We start from the raw sequence: 21,922 nt of genomic DNA, 5'->3' as shown, positions 1-21,922 counted from the left end.
ACTGAAGGAGATAGAGTCACAAAAAACCCTCCAAAAAATCAATGAATCCAGGAGTTGGTTTTTTGAAAAGATCAACAAAATTGACAGACCGCTAGCAAGACTAATAAAGAAGAAAAGAGAGAGGAATCAAATAGACGCAATAAAAAATGATAAAGGGGATATCACCACCGACCCCACAGAAATACAAACAACCATCAGAGAATACTATAAATGCCTCTACGCAAATCGACTAGAAAATCTAGAAGAAATGGATAATTTCCTGGACACTTACACTCTCCCAAGACTGAACCAGGAAGAAGTTGAATCCCTGAATAGACCAATAACAGGCTCTGAAATTGAGGCAACAATTAATAGCCTACCCACCAAAAAAAGTCCAGGACCAGATGGATTCACAGCTGAATTCTACCAGAGGTACAAGGAGGAGCTGGTACCATTCCTTCTGAAACTATTCCAATCAATAGAAAAAGAGGGAATCCTCCCTAACTCATTTTATGAGGCCAACATCATCCTGATACCAAAGCCTGGCAGAGACACAACAAAAAAAGAGAATTTTAGACCAATATCCCTGATGAACATCGATGCAAAAATTCTCAATAAAATACTGGCAAACCGGATTCAGCAGCACATCAAAAAGCTTATCCACCATGATCAAGTGGGCTTCATCCCTGGGATGCAAGGCTGGTTCAACATTCGCAAATCAATAAACGTAATCCAGCATATAAACAGAACCAAAGACAAGAACCACATGATTATCTCAATAGATGCAGAAAAGGCTTTTGACAAAATTCAACAGCCCTTTATGCTAAAAACGCTCAATAAATTCGGTATTGATGGAACGTACCTCAAAATAATAAGAGCTATTTACGACAAACCCACAGCTAATATCATACTGAATGGGCAAAAACTGGAAAAATTCCCTTTGAAAACTGGCACAAGACAGGGATGCCCTCTCTCACCACTCCTATTCAACATAGTGTTGGAAGTTCTGGCTAGGGCAATCAGGCAAGAGAAAGAAATCAAGGGTATCCAGTTAGGAAAAGAAGAAGTCAAATTGTCCCTGTTTGCAGATGACATGATTGTATATTTAGAAAAACCCATCGTCTCAGCCCAAAATCTCCTTAAGCTGATAAGCAACTTCAGCAAAGTCTCAGGATACAAAATTAATGTGCAAAAATCACAAGCATTCTTATACACCAGTAACAGACAAGCAGAGAGCCAAGTCAGGAATGAACTTCCATTCACAATTGCTTCAAAGAGAATCAAATACCTAGGAATCCAGCTTACAAGGGATGTAAAGGACCTCTTCAAGGAGAACTACAAACCACTGCTCAGTGAAATCAAAGAGGACACAACAAATGGAAGAACATACCATGCTCATGGATAGGAAGAATCAATATCGTGAAAATGGCCATACTGCCCAAGGTTATTTATAGATTCAATGCCATCCCCATCAAGCTACCAATGAGTTTCTTCACAGAATTGGAAAAAACTGCTTTAAAGTTCATATGGAACCAAAAAAGAGCCCGCATTGCCAAGACAATCCTAGGTCAAAAGGACAAAGCTGGAGGCGTCACGCTACCTGACTTCAAACTATACTACAAGGCTACAGTAACCAAAACAGCATGGTACTGGTACCACAACAGAGAAATAGACCAGTGGAACAGAACAGAGTCCTCAGAAATAATACCACACAGCTACAGCCATCTGATCTTTGACAAACCTGACAAAAACAAGAAATGGGGAAAGGATTCCCTATTTAATAAATGGTGCTGGGAAAATTGGCTAGCCACAAGTAGAAAGCTGAAACTGGATCCTTTCCTTACCCCTTATACGAAAATTAATTCAAGATGGATTAGAGACTTAAATGTTAGACCTAATACCATAAAAACCCTAGAAGAAAATCTAGGTAGTACCATTCAGGACATAGGCATGGGCAAGGACTTCATGTCTAAAACACCAAAAGCAACGGCAGCAAAAGCCAAAATTGACAAATGGGATCTCATTAAACTAAAGAGCTTTTGCACAGCAAAAGAAACTACCATCAGAGTGAACAGGCAACCTACAGAATGGGAGAAAATTTTTGCAACCTACTCATCTGACAAGGGCTAATATCCAGAATCTACAAAGAACTCAAACAATATACAAGAAAAAAACAAACAACCCCATCAAAAAGTGGGCAAAGGATATGAACAGACATTTCTCAAAAGAAGACATCCATACAGCCAACAGACACATGAAAAAATGCTCGTCATCACTCGCCATCAGAGAAATGCAAATCAAAACCACAATGAGATACCATATCACACCAGTTAGAATGGCAATCATTAAGAAGTCAGGAAACAATAGATGTTGGAGAGGATGTGGAGAAATAGGAACACTTTTACACTGTTGGTGGGATTGTAAACTAGTTCAACCATTATGGAAAACAGTATGGCGATTCCTCAAGGATCTAGAACTAGATGTACCATATGACCCAGCCATCCCACTACTGGGTATATACCCAAAGGATTATAAATTACTCTACTACCAAGACACATGCACACGTATGTTTATTGCGGCACTATTCACAATAGCAAAGACTTGGAATCAACCCAAATGTCCATCTGTGACAGACTGGATTAAGAAAATGTGGCACATATACACCATGGAATACTATGCAGCCATCAAAAAGGATGAGTTTGCATCCTTTGTAGGGACATGGATGCAGCTGGAAACCATCATTCTTAGCAAACTATCACAAGAAGAGAAACCAAACACCGCATGTTCTCACTCATAGGTGGGAACTGAACAATGAGATCACTTGGACTCGGGAAGGGGAACATCACACACTGGGGCCTATCATGGGGAGGGGGGAGGAGGGAGGGATTGCATTGGGGAGTTATACATGATATAAACGTTATGCACATGTACCCTAGAACTTAAAGTATAATAAAAAAAAAAAAAAAAAAAAAAAAAAAAAAAAGAATTTAAATAAAAAAGGAATGAAACAGTTTTCTATCCACAATATTTGTGAGGATGTTTTATACTCCTGCTTAAAGTTTAAGTTGCTGATTACTTTTCAAATAGATAATTTGGTGGTAAGTACATTTAAAAAATGTGTATGCCTTTTACCCATCAATTCCATTACACTAAAATACCCTTAGGAAATAAAGATACATGCACTTTATTTTTCACAGCACTTACTTTAAAAAGAACCCAGAGAATGGATCCTATAAATAAATTTCAGTTGCATCCATTGGATGAAATACGTGACCATTGAAGGTGGCAATAGATACAGAAGTATGTTGATGTGTGAAGATGTATTTTTTTATAGCTAGTGAGGAGAAAAATCAGTTAAATTATACATCTGCACAAACATACTATGTTCTTCTTTTAGCAAAAAATATGTACAAAATAAAAATTTGTAATTTCTGAGCATTTGTATTTTAAGTAAAGTTTTTTTCCTTTTTCTTATCTGTGATTGCTGCAGTGAGCATGTACAAAACTTGTAGTAAAAGTTTATTATTAATGGAATAATCCTTGGGAAGAGAGGAATATGAATCTTGCATTGATAAAAATAATTTATCACTTTCTATTTTTTATCGTTATTGTGTGTATTGTTCTTTGAACTTTTAGCCTTTTCAGAAGTAAAATGGGAATGTTTTTATCTGTTTCCAGATTTTATCTATATATTTTATTATGTACATTTTTCTTATACGTTCATTCCATTTATGCAACCAATGATAGATTAATCATTTCATTTTAATTGTATTCTTTAAAAATAAAAATACATATAAATAATTACTGTTGCAAAATTATTGCTTTATAGGAGTTTATTTAAAAATATTGAACTCCCCAACTCTATTTATCCATTCTTTCATTTGATTTATTCATGAAACATAACCTGAGTACCTGATATGTAGCAGACATATTCTACTATCTTTCAGGACCCTTCTATCCTTAAAAATTTCATGTTTACCTGCCCTGCCTGCACAAGCTGAGAGATTTAAAATAGAAATATTGGGACTGAATCTCCTTGAAACTTTATCTCCCACCTTTCAAACAAAAGCATTTCTGAAGTTAGAAAATAGTAGAAGATAACCTTTAACTGCCCTTTCAAAAGTTTGTCAGTCTTAAATACTAATATTAATCCTCGGAAAGCCTTATTTGCACATATTCTGTAAGTGTAAGTATTGAATAAAATGAGCCATACATGTATTCATTCGAATCAGGAGTTTCCTTTGGCTTCAAGTTGTTTGAAAATCAAATAATTAATTTGTTTAAAAAAATGCATGATTATTTCAGTGCTCTTTTCCCATAGTCCCTTTAAGAACTAAAATGTATTTAAGTTTCAGTTACATGCCTGGAACTGCCCTAGACCTGAGTTACCATATTCTACTTAATGTAAGCACTCATGGATTGTGTGATGCCCCATTATTTTATGTATCAGTAAGATAATTTTTAAAATGCTACCAATTATATTTATAATAAATCTTGGATTATAAGTGGCATTCCAATGTCAGAGGTGTTAAAATGTGACCTACTCTTTAAACCATCCTGCAAAGTAGGTATAATTGTATCATTTTACCTAATTAAAATGTTTTTGTTAAGTAGTAGTAATAGTAATAATATCTGGCTGGGTGCAGAGGCTCACGCCTGTAATCCCAGAACTTTGGGAGGCTGAGGTGAGAGGATTGTTTGATGCCAGGAGTTTGAGACCAACCTGGGCAACAAAGTGAGATTCTTACTCTACAAAATTTTTCAAATAGCTGGGCATGCTGGTGTACATCTGTAGTCCCAGCTACTCAGGAGGCTGGGGATGGAGGATCACTTGAGCCCGGGGGTTCCAGGTTATGGTCAGGTATAGTTACATCATTGCACTCCAGCCTGGGTAAAAGAGTGAGACTTTGTCTCAATAAACATAAATGTTTCAATTATTAAGCTATTGTAGGAACTATTCTAAATACTTTACATAGATTCTCATTTAAGCTTCAAGATGGTGTCCTATGAGATAGCTACTATTGTTATCTTTATTAATGAGGAAGTTGAGGCACAGAAAGGCTAAGCAATAGTTGGTAAGTGACAAAGTTTAAAGTAGGACTCAAGCCCTAGTTGAACTGAATCCAAAGCCTGAGCTCTTTCTACTCAAATAGGCTGCTGTTTTCATTAAGGCAGTGAGCAATAAGAGCTAGTAAGTATTGTACTTTCTTCAAAAAATATCATTTGTTTTGAAGGCAGAGGAAAAACATGCTATTCAATTTTTATAATGACATGGATGATGGTAGGTTTTGAGATGTTGCACTACAGTTTCCTAAAAACTCCTCTTACTCTTGTGGAACTGCTCTACATTTGGCCTGTGCCAGTGGCCATGTGAAAGTGGTCACTCTCCTGGTTAACAGAAAATGCCAGATTGATATCTGTGACAAAGAAAACAGAACACCTTTGATACAGATATATTAGAGCCAACTCTTTCAACATGACATGGATTTGATTTACACATGTAGAATTAAAATAATAAATTGATCTCATTTAAGTATACCTAGTTGGTGAAACCTGTGAAATGTGTATTTTGAATTCTTAGAATTTACAATCTATTTCTTGGTCTAATATGGACAGGCAGTCCATTGCCAGGAAGAGGCTTGTGCCGTTACTCTGCTGGAACATGGCGCCAATCCAAACCTTAAGGATATCTAAGGCAACACTGCTCTCCATTATGCTGTGTGTAGTGAGAGCACCTCACTGGCAGAAAAACTGCTTTCCCATGGTGCAAATATTGAAGCACTGGACAACGTATAGTTCAATAAACTTTCTTTCCAAAATATTTGTTTTAACATTGACATAGGTAAGGGTCAATTTCTTATATTTGGAAGCTCAACCATTCCCTGAAAGCAAATGCAAATTAAGTTATTTTGAAATAACTTAATTGTCTAAGATTTTATTTTAAATATTGATCCTTTTAAAGAAACATTAAAGGGCACAGCTTTATAAAATGCACTTTGGAAAACATTTGTGAATTTGTTAAAGGTAAAACCTTTTCAACTTTTTTCTACATAGGGTTATTCTTTTCTTTCTTTCTTTTTTTCCTAATTAGTGTAAAACAACACAGGAAAGAAAATATGCCCTGGAAATAGGCTTTATCTTAAAACTCAAACAAAACTAAAGCAACTTACAGTAAACGGAGATGTTGCTGCTGCTGATAATTTTCTGAAAAACTAATGTATCATTTCTCAGTGGCACAAGGCTTAAGAGGGAAACATAGGAAGGGAAAAGGAGAGCAATCAGAAATATGCAGGTCACTTGGAAGTTAGGTAATGAGGGAAAATGACAGGAAGAGTTTTTTTTGTTTTGTTTTGTTTTTTTAAGTTCTAGTTTATGTGTTGAGACAAGGTGCTCTTTAGTTTTGGGTCTAATAATTTTTGGCTTGAAAATGAGAGTGAGTTGAAACTTGCCTGGAGATTAATTTTAGGAGGAGTCTGAGGAAACCAGATTGGCAGTGAGTATGTGTTGACAAAGTGAGAAAACCTTCAGCAGAAGGTGGAACAAATTATTAACTGACTTATTGCCCATTCTGGCAGAAGCAGCCACTTAGATAAGAGTCTAAAGACTCCTCTCAAATCTAGCACATCTTGGTGGGAAGATGGGAGATAAGGAGCTTATAAATAGCAAAATCAAGTGGGAATTTGAGTTTACTTGTTCCTGTTCTACCCATACCCAGGAAACTTAACTGGAGCTTTAATAAATGACACTATCTCCTACTCTTTTCTCTTTTTGGTCGCATGCCCAACTGATAAAGGGAATTAGCCATGCAAGTGAGAGATGAGACTGAAGTGATTGCTGCACTAATTCTCAGAATTGTGCATTACAGTGACCTGAGGACATTTTGTTAGAAATCTACAATTTTAGGCTTTCCCCTGAGAATTTTGATGTAATAGACCTAATAAGGCCTGAACCTGTTTAAAAACATCTTCTTGAAGCTGGGCACAGTGGTATATTCCTGTAGTCCCTGCTTGAGCCTAAGAGTTTGAGTGCAGCTTGAGCAACATAGTGAGACTCTTGTCTCTAACAGCAACAGCCAAAAAAAAAAAAAAAAAACCCTCAAGAGTTTGTATACACTCCTGATTAAGAACCCCAGAATAGATAAGTGCAATATATAAATTTCTGTATCTCAAAAATGTAAGAAATCTCTAGAAGAGTTTGTGTTTGATAGGTGCTACTTCCTTCAAAGTTTTCCTTTTCAATCTCCTTTTCAAGACTTACCTGTCTTTCTCTACATCTGTGACTGGGATGCGAAAGGGAAATATTATTGGCAATATCTCTCAGTTTACAGAATAACACCTTTTCCTTCCCACCATTAATCATTCACTACCATTCAGAGAGTCTTTAGAAATTTGCTTATGGGTAATCTTTCAATAGGTAGAGGCTGACCCTTTCAGGATTTGATGTCCCTTTGTCATCATGCAGGTGATTATGTGTCAACAAATGTTCATTACAAGTTGGGCTTCCTCAGTTAGAATAGTAGCAAATCCTAAACGATTTCTTTTTGCAGTTGTATTATGAACTATCTCAGTATGTTTGTTAAGTTTACAGAGCTTTAGTATAACCAAAATGTCAGTTTTAAACACTGAAATCCATGAAGTTAATGAGAATACAGATAGGAATTCTTACAATAATTTAGTTTTAGCAGTCCTGTGAACCAATGATCTATTTGGCTAACAATCTGGGAAAATTATATACCAATATATTTTAAATGAAAAAATGTTGGAAAAATTCTTGAAGCAAGTATTATGAGTCTTTTTAACCATTTTTATTATATATGAGAGCCTGAATTTTTGGTAAAACATATGACACCAGAGAAAGAAAATATTTTACATGCAACCATTTAGTAACACATTTATAGCAAATATAAAAACAGTAGGGCTATGTTCTAATGTGGTACACAGATTTGGTTGCCTCTATAAGTTGAATCAACATATAAAATTTAGAAGACTTGTGTAGAAATCTGGACTTCAGGCTTATCCTAAAAAGTCAAATCTGGTGTCCCCTGAGTTTTTATCACTGTTTGGTCTGCTGTGCAGAGGTTGCCCCTTTGTAGAAGGCATGTATTCTCTAGTTTGCTACTGTGCCCACCTCAGTACTTCCCTTACTCAGGTGACCTTCCTTTGTCATTGCAAGTATTTGAGTTTACAACTCTTATGTTGTAGTATATTTTGATAAAGACTTCAAGGTTTTTAAGTCAGCATGTGCTTGTTTATAACATGTAGTCTATAGAGTTTATAAATCCCTCAGTTATGGAGTTGAATTTTAAAAGTTAGAGGTTTTTAAAACTCTTTTCTTTATATATACCACAAATAGTCATCTTCCCATAAGAATGCCTAGAAGCCTTATTAGGTTATTCCTGGTTATAGTTGGATAATTTATGAATGTTGCAGACATTACAGCTTTCTCCTCAGCACTCTTCCTTAAAAATGCAAGTGACTTATTGGCTTTTATTATGCTAGAAATAATCCATATGGATCAGTATGAGAACTTTTATTGACAAGCACTTATGTTTTTATTTCTGATTTATATTTTCCCTAAAATGAAAAATAATTTTAAATAGCCATTTAAGTGGAAGCCAATAAAAATGGATTTAAAAAGTAGAGCTGCATTAGGGTCCCGGGATTACCATTGTAATTGAGAATAGTATTTCTTACTGAGCTTTGGTCTTTTAAGTATTTGTTTTTAAGTTTTCTAAACCTATCTCTCTTACACAGAACATACTGAACTTTGTAACAGTAAAGATAAAAATCTATTGTATTAGGAAAAAAATCTACGGACTATTTAATAATAAGGAAAATAAGTGCATTTGAAGCCAGTCCCTCTTAATTCAGAGCTCTATTTCGATAGTGACCATTTGGAGCAGGAGTGCCTGACATTGGCATCTGGGATCCTGACACCACCAATGGAAATGAATCAAGCAAGTTTGTACCACCCAGAGGAAACTTCCACCCGTAATGGGAAGCTCTGGCAGCTGTTTCTCTGAAACTCTTAATTTCTCAAATGTTAATGTTTGCCACAAATAGTATTATTAAATGGGGATTAGGTAAAATTCAAGAGATTTCTTGGTTATTGGACATAAAATACAGTTTCATAATATTTCTCAAATGCAGATGGTCATGGAGTCTTTCATCTAATCGAATAATATGTATTTTGCTGCAAATAAACAGTTCTAGAAGCAGAGACTTGTAATACCAATATGGTAAGACTTTAACATTATAATTTTGTCATTGTAGTTTATTTAAAATATTTACTTGGCCAGGAGCAGTGGCACATGCCTGTAATCCCAGCACTTTGGGAGACCGAGGTGGGGGATCACCTGAGGCCAGGAGTTCGAGATCAGTCTGGCCAACATGGTGAAAGCTTGTCTCAAAAAAAAAAAAAAACCCACAAAACTTAGCTGGGCATGATGGCGAATGCCTGTATTCTCAGCTGCTCAGGAGGCTGAGGAGGGAGAATCGCTTGAACCCAGGAGGCAGAGGTTGTAGCAAGCCAAGATTACACGATTACACTCCATCCAGGGTGACATAGCAAGACTACATCTTAAAAAATGAAATAAAATAACCACTCAAAGTCCTTATATCACATTCTGAAATTTTGAGTTTCAGAAGTTTTTATATTTAGTTGTTTAAGTAATCATTGGAAACTCCTGAATACCATGAGCTACTGGAGGTCAGTAAACATATTTGCATGTATCCTGGAGTACGTAGAATACAGTCTTCCATGTAAGAAGCATTTTAATTGTTGTTTTTTGAGATGGGGATTCACTCTGTAACCCAGGCTGGAGTGTGGTGGTAAGATCTTGGCTCACTCCAATCTCCATTTCCTGGGCTTAGGTGATCCTCACACCTCAGCCATCCAAGTAGTTAGGACTATAGACCTGTGTCACTATGCTCGGCTGATTTTTGTAGTTTTTGTAGAGACAGGGTTTTGCCTTGTTGCCCAGGCTGATCTTTAACTGTTGGGCTCAAGTGTTCTGTCTTCCTCAGTCTCTCAAAGTGCTGGGGTTACTGGCATGAGACATTCAGCCCTAATAGTTGCTTAATCTGAATAGACAAATGAATTTTTATATAATGGAAGGTTATAAGTAATATAATATACCTCATGTATCTAACGATTAAACTTTTAAAATATTGCTTACATTTGCATTATTTTTTAATATTTAAGGATGTGTAAGTTTTGATGTGTTATGTTGAGAAATTATGCCATACATAAAAAGGAAATAAATTAGAAATAGGTCATCAGTAGCAGTGAGGATTACAATGTATTTTCAAGTATCATTGAACTGGAATCTTAACATTGTGATTTTAGATTAACATTTCTTGTGCTTTTTATTAGCCCCAACTCATGTTCTATGAAATTTACCTTTCAAGCCATACGTGACTCTTTAGAACTCTGGTGACCAATTCTTTTTCTAGGTGGAAAGTTGAAAGTTCCAGGTTTCTCTCTTTGTTATAATAATGTTCTTTCAAGTAGTGGTAGATGACCATATTTAAATAATTGAATGTCTTAGAGTAATAAACTCTATCACAGAAGTACTTACAAAAAACTAATTGTAGCATAAATATTAATTAGTATTATTAGGGATATGAAAGACCAAAAGGCTCTGTTATAGATCTGTTTCTCCATTTACTTTATTGTACTTCATGTTGTTTATTTTCTTTCTTGGCTTAAGCTCATATTTCATTGACCAATTAGGCTTGTTTTTTGTTTGTATCTCCCTTCATTCTCACATTTTAAGTCAAAATTTTTGTGGAGTCAGGGTCTTGTTCTGTTTCCTAGAACAGAACAAGTGTAGTGGCATGATCTTGGCTCACTACAGTCTCTGCCTCTAAAGTTCAAGTGATCCTCCCACATCAACCTCCCAAGCAACTGGGATACAAGCACACACCATAAAGCCTGACTCCTTTTTGTATTTTTATGTAGAGATGTGTTCTCATTATGTTCCCCAGGCTGGTCTCAAACTCGTGTACTCAAGCAATCTACCCACCTTGGCCTGGCAAAGGTGTGAGCCACCATGCCTGGGCAATATTGAGGTTTATTTAAAGGAATTGATTAGGGCTGGGTGTGGTGGTGCACATTGGTTATCTCAACACTTTGGGAGGCAGAAGTAGAAGGTTTCCTTGAGCCTAGGAGTTTGAGACCAGCCTGGGCAATATAATGAGGCTTCGTCTCTACAAAAATAACAATAAAAACGTTAGCCTGACATGATGGTATGCACCTGTAGTTCTAGCTGTTCAGGAAGTTGAGGTGGGAAGATTGCTTGAAGTCAGGAAGTTGAAACTGTAGTGAGCCATAATCATGCCACTGCATTCTAGCCCTGGTTTGACAGAGTGAGACCCAGTTTCATAAAAAGAGATTGATAAGAAAATCTTGATGCAACGTATTATAATTTTTAAAATGGAAATTTTTTCTTGATATTACCTTAGCATTGTGTCCTCGAGAAAGTGTCAGAGCCTTTACCCGGACTTTCCCATGAAAAAGGAAACAGAATAGTCAATGGAAAAGGAGAAGCTGAGATTCGTATTTTATTTAAAAAGTCATTTGATGGAATGTTTCTTTTAAAATATAAGCACTAATATAGTCAAATAGCTAAAGAAAATGTTCCATTAACTGTATAATAAGTAAAGCAGAAGTAAAATGGTGATAAGTTGTGTCTCTAACCAAGGGCCAGCAGTTGATTCTATTGGGAGCTAAGTTATAAGTTCCATTTTAAGACACTCTTAAGACCTGAGACAAGTCAGGAAAGAGGGAATGGAAATGAATAAAAGAGAAAGAATGAGGAGGGCAGAGTGTGCATTGAATAAATAAAAAAAAAATGCGGGTGTATGTAATGGAGGGTAGTAAACTCAAATCGTTCTGTAGAATAAGGAAGAACAAGGTGTTAGAAATAGGAAAGAAGATAAAGTGAGCTTCCAGTACCAAAATGTGTCAGAGAATTAGAGTAACATTTTCCTACTCTTGCTGTCATCCTCACTACTGGGAAGGCATTAAGGATTGAGGTTCTTTACTACACAGACCTGTGTTTTATCTACCATAGATGAGCATCACCAAAAGTGGTCAGCCATGTATGGCTATAATTTAGTTTTACAGAAAATGTTGTAACCTCATGGGATAGTATCATATAGGTCAAGTTAACATAATTGAAAAGAAGAGTGTTGGGTGATTTATGGAGAAGAAATTAATTAGAGAAGGTATTGCCTGATTAAAAGTTCATTAGGAACACTATGGCTTATAATGTAGTATTAATTTCAGGGACATAATAGGGAAGAAATAGAGGCTAGGCCAAAAAGGGCAACTAGGGTAAACAAATATGGAAGCATATCAGTATAGAACAGGGCATTCAAATTTTCATGAATTAATTGAGGAGCTTCTGCAAAATACACGTTCTGATCAATTCTGCCTTTCTCATGAATACTCAGGTGATGTTGGTGCTGGTCCTTGGACATAGCTCTGAATAGCAAGGGAATAGCCTTCCTTTAGAGAACTCTGGAAAAAGAACCATTGGACAGCAATTTAAAAAATAACAGAATCAAGGGAAAGCATTAATTTCCTTTTGTTTCTGAGCATAATTCTAGCCATAGGGGAAGGAGAGTGAGATGAAAAGAGAGATTACAGGTTTATACTATTGCTGAATACAGATGAAAACAGTGGTCACAATTATCCATAAAAAGCAGTTAGGAAGGGAAGCATCAGGAAGACAGATCTAAAAATCACTTTTTCAAATAAAGAGGGATTGTGAAAGGACAAGGATGGAGGAAAGAAAGACATTTGCTGGGGCCTTGGGAGTTAAAGCTAAGTAAACTTGAGACAACTCACTTCCAGTTGCTTCAGCATATACCCAGTCTCACAAAAGAAGTTATTGCTGTGGGGAGTACTGGAGGCAGAAGGGAGTGCTAGACTTGGGGTAAACCACAGCAGCTCATCTCACTTCATAACTGTCAGGTCTCAGAGAGAGAAGTCTCATTGACATGAGTGAATAAGATGTGATTAAGTTGCATATAGACACTTTGGCTAATTTTTTTTTGAAACAGTCAGTTCTTTGATATGATAGGTGTTTTGTAAAAGTCCTTTACAGTGTAAGATGATATACCAAACTTAGCTAATTTTAGAAGCACTAATATTGTAAAATTCATTCTGTGAATACCAAAATTGTCATTTTCAATAAATATTGCACTAATTTTGCGATATGAAAGTGTATTCATATCCAGCAAGTCTGTGGTAATTCAATGTTTTCTTTTTTGATAAATGTTTTGATATTGGAAGCTTATTCCACACGGTTTGTTTGGTGTGTTTTATGGACTGCCTTCCATGAGTGGATCAAGGAGCTCTAATTCAAGGCCAAACAAGGAGATAGGAGAAACATAGGTGCTACAGTAGCCCATGCAGTCATGGGAAAAATGAGTATTTTGATTAGCTGTCATTTCATAAATGTGTACCCTAGCTGATCAATTTAGAACACTCTCTTTAATGAGAGGTGAATTGCACATTCATCCAAACTGTCATCTCAACTGTGTATTTCCTCGATGACAGGACAGAGGAATTTGTTTGTGGTGTGCTGGCAGCAATGCCTCTGATGTGTTGAGTGAAAATACTCTGTACATTCACCATCAGCTTTGCCATTGATTCCCTCAGGTTTGACTTGGTCCTCTATTAAATGATCTCTTTTCTCCTCATCAGCCCATGTGTTCATGGTGCTATCCATGGTTTTCTATTTTAGGTATAGGCATTAGAAACATAATCTCACTATTGAAATGTAAACTGAGTTTTAGGAATCCTAGATTCCTATTTTCCTCATATTTCTGTCATGGTGCTGTCCTAGGCAATGAAAAGAAGATGTCAAGAAGAACCTCAAAACCTTAAGTAATTATTTTTATAGCCAGGCGTGAGAATTCAGCTTGATAGTAATACTGCATGAATGTTTGGTTGGCCTTGTCATACTTACATGTAATCGATGACATATCCCCTTTGCTTTGTAGGGCCTCCTGCAAAACATCCTACCTTGAAGGTAAGTAATTATGTATATTTTTTGAATCACTAACTCCGTATTATATAAAATATATATGATTTATGAATCATTTTCTTTTAAAAGCCTTTCAACCTAGCACTGAAATGGAAGATCCTGCTGTGAAAGGAGCAGTACAAAGAGAATGTTCAGACTTTGAGAGCAGGTATGTTTTCAATACAAATGGAATGCTGGAAATAAGTACATCAAATGATTGAAAGTACTCACATTATTCTTAACCCCTAATTCATTGACATAAATGTTATTGTTGGTATCTATATTTGAATAAAAATAAATTTAGAAGCATAAAAAAGATTTTTAAAATGTAAGCTGTAACTCAGATGTTTCTGTTTTAATGTTTTGAATAGCATAAAGTTTTCAGCATAAAATTTTTAGACTTGTCAGGGATTCAAAGCAGTGAATTTTGAGACTCTAGGATATTTCCAGTGAGTTATATGCTAGTTGGAGTTCTAATCTTTACCTAGAGGAAAGGTTTACTTATTAACATGTCAGTTTCTGTTTTAACTTTAGAGACTTGCTGCTAGTGTTATTACACTGATAATCTGAAGCCAATCATATGTTCCAATGAGCAGACTGTGTGTGTATGTGTATGTATAGGTGTGTGTATGTGTGTGGTTATGGCATCTTTGATTATTAAAAATTAGGGAAGTATTTATTCATTTATAACTGATAGAGTCTTTTAAAAGGGTTATTTTGAGAGCTTTTGGTGTTAAGGTTTTTGAAACATGATTGCATAGAGGCTACTGACATCATAAATTGATTGTTGTTCATTTCAATGCCCTTTTGAAATCTTTAACTATATTGTGACGCTCAGAAATAATATGCAGAATTTTTTATTTGTGTCCTAAAATGGTATGTGAGTGGTTATACACTTTGCATACCTTTCTGCCACTTTCTTTGGTGTATTTTGTATTATATTTTCCAGATGCATCCACATTGATATGATTATCTCTGGTTTAATTCATTTTATACTTTTCATTGTATTCCCTTAAACCACTTTACCACATTTAGTTAGACTCTCCTGTTGCTGATAAATGAAGAAAGAAAGAAAAATAAAAATGTCAGATTAAAAAGGCTTTTGTTTAATCAGTTTGTATCTATTAATGTTTACTATACGAGAGTTTAAAGCTGAAAAGTTCAGAATGCAAGCATGCACCACCATAGTTTATAAATGCTCTTAGAACTATGATTCATGAGCCTTTAGCCTCTGAAGTTAGGACAATTCATTTATCTGAAGAAGTTTGCTGTGCTGTTCTCAGAAAAGAAAACTGAAAAGAGCAAATGGCATTGTCTTATTTGACCTCTTGGACATCCTTGAATGAAACTGAAACTCCAGGGATACTCAGATCAAAATTCAGAACTAATGTTTTGAACAATATATATAGTTTGTGAGTGTCTAGTGATCATGAGCCCTTGATGGTGAAATGAACTTTCAAGTTTTGCTTTTACATTTTTTTGCTCTTTTCCTTGACTTGTCTTAAAAGCTTAAATTCAACAGTTTTATTTATACAGAAACCGGGAATAGAACTTGTTAAATATATTTCTGTCCTGTCTCACGGCATTGTGTATGCTTCAGATCTAGTGTGAACTAGACTTATTTTTATATGGGAACAATTAGGTTTTTGTGTGTTTGTTGGTTTGTGTTTTTGAGACAGTCTTGCTCTGTCACCCAGGCTGGAGTGCAGTGGCTCAGTCTTGCCTCCTTACAACCTCTGCCTCTCAAGTTCAAGCAATTCTCCTGCCTCAGCCCCCTGAGCAGCTGATACTACATGTACATGCTACCACATTCTGCTAATTTTTCTATTTTTATTAGAGAGAGGATTTCACCATATTGGCCGGGGTGTTCTCCAACTCCTGACCTCAGGTGATCTGCCCACCTCAGCTTTCCAATGTGCTGGGATTACAGGTGGGAGCCACTGTGCCAGCTACAGATAAGATTTTTTAAGGCTATTATATTTTATGCAAATCTTTGGTCTATATTTAAGGCTTCATATATGAGTTCTGAAGGTATTCATATGTTGAGGGAAGATGAAAGCAGTTTTTAATTTAATGTATATTCATTGAAATGTTTTTTGAAGTTTTTGTCTCCAGTACACAGAAACACAAAATAATGTCATGGGTATTTAATCTTAATGTGTTTTTGCACAAAGTTAGTTATTCAAATATTTTCTTATCTCTGAAGAATCTTAATTGTTAAAAAATTTCTCGTGGAAAACATAATATATAATAGACATTGTTGAGTGAGTCAAAGTAAATTGTAGTAAATAACAAAAGCTCAGAACAAAGTGAGAGATTCTAGTTAAGTAAACTTGTCTGAGTTAATAGCAATTAAGACTTGTAAAATACATTAGACCATGAAGGAGTAGTGTGTTTGTGGGGTAGAGGACAATATGGTACTGTTTCAGTGAAGAAAGCATTTTTATACTTTATTACAATTTGTATTACTATTTACATTCTAATAGATGAAAACTTTATTTCCAGATATTTTAGATTATATTTCTACTACTTGAACCATCAATAGTAAGACTTTTCAAAAATTTGGGAAGTTGTGAGTTGATGATAAATATCTCTCACCATCAGTGATCAAAAATCAAACAGCGACTACAAACTTCGGACACACGAACTTCGTAGTTAACGAAAGGATTAATCTTGAAGCTGTGTTTCTATCAGGGAATTATACTCTTCATTATCTATGTGAATCACAGCTATTACAGTAGAAAGAGAGAAAGGAAGGGAAAGAAGCATGGAAAATTTTATTCTAGATTCTCTCGGTTGGCTTCATGCTACCGTAGTTCTGACTTGTAAAGTCATTTTGTGGTCAAATGTACTTTGTGTTTACTCCCCTTATGCAGCCTACAGCCAAACATAAGGCTTCTTAGCAAGGCATTTGTATTCTTCCTTTAAGGAAAGCAACATATAAATAACAAAGAGAATGAGGAGAAAGAGTAATTTAATTAAGGTTAGTATTTAACATAAATTTGAGTGTGGGTACCATGATTATATTTAGAATTTTGGGGCTGGATTGGAAAATGAAGTAGATGTCTACAGATTTCCCACTCAAACACAATGTGACTTTGATTCATTTTTATATCTCTAATTTTGCAATTATTAGGTATAATTATATGCAGTGTCACTAAAAATACCTTCCCAAACCAAATATTAAATGATGTCTATGGCTTTCTGTATTATAGTGTTGATTTTTCCAATATTAATGGGAACTATTGAGCATTTGCCTTGTAGTGTCTCCTCTGCTTTATTCACACATTCCATCACCTTGTCTTAATGGATAATCATGCACTAGGAATACGGGTTTTCATCAGAGCTGTATCATTTCAAGATAACACATGAGCACCAAATTTAATTCTGCCAGAACACTCAGTCTATTGATTAACTGCAGAATTATGGGGTCTACTTTACATGCAAGTTACATTCAGTGCCCTTAGTCATATGATCAGGTGAACAGTAATAAATTATGCATTATTTTTTCACTCCTATAGTTGTAATTTCTTTTTCCCTTTATGTCTAGAATTAACATTTTGTTTTATAAAACATGATGATAATCTTGTAGTGATGACAAGCTATAAATCCAAAGTTTCTTATCTATGCAAATGACTTGTTTGCTTCTGTTTTCTCATGAGCTTGGTACATCCAGGAAGCAGAACTTTTAAAACAAAATCCCCAAATGTGGCGGGCATGGTGGCTTTTGCCTGTAATCCCAGCACTTTGGGAGGCCGAGGTGGGTGGATAACCTGAGTTTGGGAGTTTGAGACCATCCTGACCAACATGGAGTAACCCATTTCTACTAAAAATACAAAAGTAGCTGGGCATGATGGCACGCGCCTGTAATCCCAGTTACTTGGGAGGCTGAGGCAGGATAATAGCTTGAACCCAAGAGGCAGAGGTTGCGGTGAGCTGAGATCGCACCATTGCACTTCAGCCTGGGCAACAAGAGCGAAACTCCATCTCTAACAACAACAACAACCACGACCACCACCACCACAAAACCCAAATGCATTTTCTTGGCACAGTAAAACTGAAACAGAAAAAGTATATAGTAAATACAAGAAACCGAAACAGTTTATGTGTTTTATTTTACTTCTCATTTGATAACTTTTGTAAAGTAATGAGCAGAATGTATTTCTTTGGGGACCCAGATATATGTACTTATTCAATAAAAATTCATTCTTATAATGGCCACTGATACTTATATTCTAAATATTTCTAAAAACATCTCCTCAGACCTGCATCATCTTTGCAACATTGCCTTATATTTTATCTTTGTTCATTTATTTATATGCCTCAGAATTTTATGCTCCTCACAGTATTTAGAGTTAATTATCTCTAATGTAAATAGATCTGTGAACCACTCCTGAATACCTGATGTCCAAGCATATTAAAGGTTTATATAAGGCTTTCAGAAACTGACTTCTGGGTTGGGCACGGTGGCTCATGTCTGTAATCCCAGCACTGTGGGAGGCTGAAGTGGGTGGATGATTTGAGGTCAGGAGTTCGAGACCAGCCTGGCCAACATGGTGAAACCCCGACTCTACTAAAAATACAAAAATTAGCAGGTGGTACTCACACCTGCCAGTAATCTCAGCTCTTTGGGAGACTGAGGCAGGAGAATTGCTTGAACCTGGGAGGCTGGGTTGCAGTGAGCCGAGATCATGCCACTGCACTGCAGTCTGGGAGACAGAGTAAGACCTTGTCTCAAAAAAAGAAAAGAAAAAGAAACAGACTTCTGCCCAAATCTCCATCTGTAGCCCTTTCCCCATCTGCGTTTTTCTCTGGAATTACTGAGCTGCTGGTAATGCCCTCTCACCATTCCTCTTTTGCAGAGAAATACATATGCTCTTGGAGATTTCTCTCTCTCTCTTGGTGCTGCCTGGCATGTGCTCACCCTTTCCTGCCCTCTGCCTCACTTAATCTGGCTAACCTTACTCTCTAAGACTCACTCACGCATGATCTTTAGGAAAGCCATCCCTGACAGCTTTTATTTTCCTTCCTTATACCCCAGTGTCTAACACTTAACAGGAACTCAATAACTACTTATTTCGCAAAGTTAAGACTGTTTATACAAAGATGATTCAGAAGATTGTCTTCTACAGTCTAGCAGCAAAGGAGTTTGACATGTAAAGACATGATGTGCAGTTGAGGTGGTAAAGTGACACTAGAAAAATTGACAAAGTACTAAGGGAGCCCCAAGAAGCAGAAACCTGTGTATATGGAGAAAGATAGCTAGAATCAAGGAAGACTTCACATAGCATTCTGAGCCTTTCTTTTTTTTCTTTCCTTTTTCTGTTGCTGGAGACAAGTTCTTACTCTATGGCCCAGGGTGGAGTGCAATGACATGATTGAGACTCACTGCAACCTCAAACTCCTGGGCTCAAGGGATCTTCTCACCTAAACTTCTTGAGTAGCTGGTTCTACAGGCACATATCAACATGCCTGTCTAATTTTTTGTAGAGTCAAGGTTAGCTATGGTTCCCAGGCTGGTCTTAAACTCTTGGCCTTGAGTAGTTCTCCCATTTTGGCCTTCCAAAGTGCTGGGATTACAGATGTGAGCTACTATGCCCAGCCTACATTCTGAGTCTTAAAAAATGAAAATACATTTTTCAGAATTGTAGAACATTTGCGATGTAAAAAATGGGGTGCACACTAATTACAGTATAAACAACAATAATTTTGCAAATTATTAGTAACTGCCAATTCAATTAGTGTGTTGTTAAAAAGATACTGTTATGAAGTACAGTAAAGTGTTACATTGTATATTTTGAGTGTATTTTAAAATTTTCTTTTGTTTCCAACAGTTTTGTTAATTTATGTTCGGTGGAACAATTTGTGAGTGATCCTGAGATTGTGAATGCCTTGAACCTGGTGGTATCTAGTGTCTCCCCAAGTAGTTTGTTAAAGTTTTGGATAATTAGAAGTATTTCTTAAATAAGTAAATATTTCAGTAAACATTAAGCTTCATTTAAACTCTCAAAATATAAAATACAAAGAAATTTTATTCTCTATATAAAGATTATAGTATTTATTTAACTGTTCTTAGTTCATTTGAACTAAACCTATGAATTTTTCAACAGAAGAAGATTTACTAGTGGCTTCAGAGCAAGAGCAAGAAAGGCTTGAAAGAAGTGAAAAGAAGCAACCACAGGTATATAAAAATTTAAGTTTCTTGTTTAATATTGGGTTTTATTTTTTTTTTGCTTTAGTAACAAAGCGTAGTCCAAATGACATGACCTTTTAGACTATACCTTTAGAATCCAATAGATCATAATTTTATATTTAATTTTTAAAACATTTAACCACATATGAAACTTAAGATATTCCTACCATCTGTGGTAACTCATAGCTGTCTTTACCTTTGGAATCAAGGCAAGAAATTTCCAGTATTATTTTACTCTTTTATTTTTTATAACCTTACTCATAATACAGAAGGTAACATGAAACATTGATTCATATTACTAAGGAATATAAATTATGAACAACTTAACAATGATGGCCACTGAGTTAAACTAATGTTAAAGGAGTCATCATTGCTAGTGGTTCAAATTTTGCAGTTTCATATTGCTGGTCACCAGTGCTGAGTTAAAAGATTTATTCTGTTTTGTGGTTGCCAGTTGACTTCAGTGTTTGTGTTCAGGGAGTGAATGGGGTCATAAAATTCAACCCAGTTGTCTGTTAAGAGAATTATACCTTGCAGAATGGAACCATTGGTGTCAGGGTACAAACAATAACTTTATTTCAGCATAAATAAATAGTAAATATTACTAAAATTTTAAAAATCCATCTGCTATCACTAGCAGAACTTAAAATATATTAGAAGTGGATATAAGCAGAAAATCTATCTAGATACATAACACTATCATAGTTTATCATTTGAATTAGAACTTAAAATTTTGCTTCTCTTTCTGATTGGTGTTCAGTTTGACGCTTAATAATTTTTTGTTTGCCTAGTCTCTAATCTTCTAATCTTCAGAAATATAAATGCATTGTAGGGGCTCACTGGTATGCTGAGGTAACATCTTTTTAAGAGAGGAAGCTTTTATAATACCACATATCATCTTTGAATTCATTTCTGGTAGATTTAACACATAATAAGTTTAGTCCAAACAAACACTGACAGTTCAGCTTGCCAGTTCATGTTTTTCTCCTGTGTTAAGCCAAGGCAAATTATTTTTCACTTTTTATTTACAATCCCATAATTTAAGAGTAGCAACACATAGATTAAGTTTCACAGTTAAATTTAAGTTATTTTTGATATTTCTTTGTTTACACTTGATTAAAGCTAATTTTAAAACATGCACTCTGACAGAAAAGACATCTGAGAAACAAAACAAGCAAATTAGTTTTCCACTTGTGCACCTGTGGAAAAAAAAAAAAATTTCTCAGGAACCAGAACTGGGTAGGAATTGTGATAAAGGGAATATATCTGTATATTCAGGACTTCCTTTAAAATTCATTACAAACAAGTTTAAGCTGAATATTGGTGAAAGTTTTGAAAACTCCCAAATTACTGCTTGCCCTGAGGAAGAGCTCCTACATAGTAACTGTAAAGGGGGATGAACTTAAAGGGAGTGCCCTCTAATCTGATGAATCATGTCCCTGATTTTGAGGAGGAAGATGCATCTGGAGGGTGTAACCCTGTGGCATTCCAGGCAGTGCCTGACAGAGGAAGTCCATGTGAAGTATCTTTTCATTCCATTCACACTCCAGGTCCCTGAAATACAGTTACCAGTTATCTTCTAAGCTTCATTTAAATGAAAATAGATCAGACTAAGAAATGATAACAAACCAGACACATAGCTTGTTTCTAACACAGATGAAGAAAATTTTTGTAATGATAAAGAAACCAAAAAATTAAGGAACCCAGTAATT

At 35.6% G+C, this 21,922-nt stretch overlaps 1 pseudogene; it reads left to right on the top strand.

Moving 5' to 3' along the window:
• The window catches only part of LOC117083229, a 34,493-nt pseudogene that overhangs the window by 6,721 nt on the left and 5,850 nt on the right, over window positions 1-21,922 (top strand).

The sequence above is a fragment of the Trachypithecus francoisi genome, unplaced genomic scaffold, assembly GCF_009764315.1.
Source record: "Trachypithecus francoisi isolate TF-2019V2 unplaced genomic scaffold, Tfra_2.0 Contig00310, whole genome shotgun sequence".
NCBI lineage: Eukaryota > Metazoa > Chordata > Mammalia > Primates > Cercopithecidae > Trachypithecus > Trachypithecus francoisi.
Note: the sequence above shows the minus strand (reverse complement) of the source record. Positions and strands in the feature narration are given on the sequence as shown.